The 3,053-nt window shown below is 34.1% G+C and overlaps 1 non-coding gene across 1 annotated transcript; it reads left to right on the forward strand.

Annotated features, from left to right (window-relative positions):
* Window positions 1-2,027: 2,027 nt before the first annotated feature.
* Window positions 2,028-2,134, forward strand: LOC130682222 (U6 spliceosomal RNA). The gene has a single exon (XR_008995441.1). It is a non-coding gene; the product is annotated as a U6 spliceosomal RNA (small nuclear RNA).
* The last annotated feature ends 919 nt before the right edge of the window (window positions 2,135-3,053 follow it).

The raw sequence follows: 3,053 nt of genomic DNA on the forward strand, positions 1-3,053 counted from the left end.
GTAATATATCACCTCACACCAGTAAGGATCGCCACCATCCAAAAGACAAACAACAACAAATGTTTGCAAGGATGTGGAGAAAGGGGAACCCTCCTACACTGCTGGTGGGAATGTAAATTAGTTCAACTATTGTGGAAAGCAGTGTGGAGGTTCCTCAGAAAGCTCAAAATAGACATACCATTTGACCCAGGAATTCCACTTCTAGGAACTTACCCTAAGAATGCAGCACTCAAGTTTGAAAAAGATAGATGCACCCCTATGTTTATCGCAGCACTATTTACAATAGCCAGGAAATGGCAGCAACTTAAGTGTCTATCAGTAGATGAATGGATAAAGAATATGTGGTACATATACACAATGGAATATTATTCATCCATAAGATGTAAACAAATCATAACATTTGCAACAGTATGGATGGAACAAGAGGGTATTATGGTCAGTGAAATAAGCCAGGCAGAGAAAGACAAGTATCAAATGATTCACTCATATGTGGAGTATAAGATTAAAGAAAAACTGAAGGAACAAAACAGCAGCCGTCTCACAGAATGCAAGAGTGAACTAACAGTTACCAAAGGGAAAGGGACTAGAGAGGATGGGTGGGAAGGGAGGGAGAAGGATGTGGAAAAAGAAAGGGGGTATTATGATTAGCATGTACAATTAGCATGTAGGGGGAGAATGGGGAGCTGTGCAACACAGTGAAGACAAGTAGTGATTCTATAGCATTTTACTATGCTGAAGGACAGTGACTGTAATGGTGTGTGTGTGGGGGGACCTGATGAAGAGGGAACCTAGTAAACATAATATTCTTCACGTAACTGTAGATTAATGATGACAAAGTAAAAATTTTTTAAAAAGGTAGCTGAAAGATGAAAAAAAGTCACATTATCATAATATCTTATTTCCAAAAGTATAGTTCCATTTTTGATGTGTTCTTTTAAAGTGGGGATCTTTTATAGAGGCCATTTTATTGGAAGTTATGGCAACTGATGGACCAGACCAATACTGACAACTTCACATTTGAAATATATAACAGCTAGCACTTTTCAGCCACAGTGTATAGGATGGTTAACTCTGTGCTATACGTATGCCATATTACTACAGTATGGCCCAGGTGAGGTCTTGTCACAGTCTACAGCTAAGCAGAAAAATCTACTAAGACATCATCTTAAACAAAGTACACCAAAGGGAAAAGCCACACTAGTGAGAGGACCAGCAATATTGAATGAAGACAAGGGGGCTGTTTGCTTTTGTTCACCAACTTAACTGAATATTTGTTCATTTCTTTCCAGTTTATTTCTATGTGAAATATAGCTAACAAAACAGATGAGTCCATTTCCAAAGCATCTCTTTACCCCTAAGAAAAAAGTAAATATTTATGTAATATGGATACAAATATTTCAAAAATAAAAAAAAATAATGTTTATTGTTTAGGCATTCTTTGAGCTGAATTTTTTTTCATCTGCTGGAGCTGCAACAACAAATTAACATAGACTAGGTGGCTTAAAGGACAAATATTTATTTCTCACAATTCTGGAGGCTGGAAAATCAGCAATCAAGGTGTCAATAGATTCACTATCTGTTAAGAAACCTCTTCCTGCTTTAAAGACTGTCTTCTTGCTATATCCTCACATTATGGAGAGACAGTGGATTCTGGTCTTTTTCTCTTCTTGTAAGGCCTCTAATCCCATTGTGGGGGTTCTATCATTATGATATCAGCTAATCTTAAATGTCTAATGAAGTTCCCACTTCTAAATGCCATTACATTGGGCTTCCACAAGAATTTTGAGGGGACACAAACATTCACTCCATAGCAATTAACAGTATTATCAAATCATTAACAGAGATATAAGATACATTTATAATGAATTATTATAATCAGATATATAATAGACTAATAAAATTTAAGCAAGTGAAGTGTTTAAGAAATTGTCCTATAATTAAAACTGGACAGGATAAATTCCCGGTGTCCTATGCACTACCTAGCAATTCATCTGGGCATTATTTTATTTAAAAGTTTTACAGAAATAGTGCTTGCTTCGGCAGCACATATACTAAATTGGAAGGATACAGAGAAGATTATCATGGCCCCTAAAAAAAAATAAAGAATAAAGTTTTACAGAAATAGATTCGTATACACGGAAAACAAGACTGGTGGTTGTCATAGTGAGATGGGTGGGGTGGTGGATGAAATAGGTGAAGGGTACAAAGAGATGCAAACTTCAAATCGTAAAATAAGTTAGTCACAGGAATGAAAGTACAGAATAGGGAATATAGTCAGTAAAGTGTGATTTCTTTGTATGTTCACAAATGGTAACTACACTTAACATGGTGAGGATTTAATAATGAAGTGTAATTGTTGAAAAGCTATGTTTTATGTATGAAACCATTAAATATAGCATATTACCTATATTTCAACTAAAAAATTGAAAAAAGGATGAATTTAAAATTTGATAATTTTATATTCACTAGGTTATTTCCTATTTTGTAGAGGTAGAATTATGTGCTTTATGAAGTTGAAAACTGGTAGAAATACAGATGACTTTTTATCTAAGCTATGCAAGTGGATTATGTCCAGTAAATGTACATTTGATTGCCACTCAGAAGGAAAAATTAAGCCAACATACTACATTTCATTGTTTTACAAGATATAAACCCATTTTATACATATTGACAAATTTATGTCAGTATTTCTACCAACTGTCTTTCATTTAAGTTCTCCTTTGAACCAGTCTGATTATATTACTTGTCCTATCATTAGCTACTGTATTAAATACAATTTTTGACTAACGTTCATTTTATATTTGTGAGTTATGATTTCAAATTTCTGAAAATATACTTGAGCAGATATATAAAATACAGTGAATTAAAAGGTGTAACATATACTTCACTCACACACTGTTCTGTATTGGGTGCTGCTTTACTGGTCTGACCATTATTTCCATCAGAATCATCAGTGTAATTGTCAGTTGTGTCCTTTCAGTAGTGAAATTTATTTTAAAATGACTGATGTGATTCTTTTGCTTGTTGTATATATAAAATCCCAATATAATTGT

This window comes from Manis pentadactyla, chromosome Y (genome assembly GCF_030020395.1).
Source record: "Manis pentadactyla isolate mManPen7 chromosome Y, mManPen7.hap1, whole genome shotgun sequence".
In the NCBI taxonomy this organism is placed as follows: Eukaryota; Metazoa; Chordata; class Mammalia; order Pholidota; family Manidae; genus Manis; species Manis pentadactyla.